Below are 226 nucleotides of genomic sequence, written 5' to 3'. Positions count from 1 at the left end.
GACCCAACAAAAAGGCTCTTAAATTTCCCCCGCCCGTGAAGAGGAAAATATTCAATATTGTCTCAGAAAACAAGAAGAGAAATTGCCGGTCTAAAGTCCTGAGCCGAATAACTCCAGAGGGAACTTGCCGATGGGGATAAAACGTGATTACTTTCTTTATTGTAAAGAATAATGTCAGTGCGCGGCTGAAGCGAATACAGATTACAGAAAATTAGATAAACATGTA

The sequence above is a fragment of the Penaeus monodon genome, chromosome 22 (assembly GCF_015228065.2).
Source record: "Penaeus monodon isolate SGIC_2016 chromosome 22, NSTDA_Pmon_1, whole genome shotgun sequence".
Classification (NCBI taxonomy): Eukaryota; Metazoa; Arthropoda; class Malacostraca; order Decapoda; family Penaeidae; genus Penaeus; species Penaeus monodon.
Note: the sequence above shows the minus strand (reverse complement) of the source record.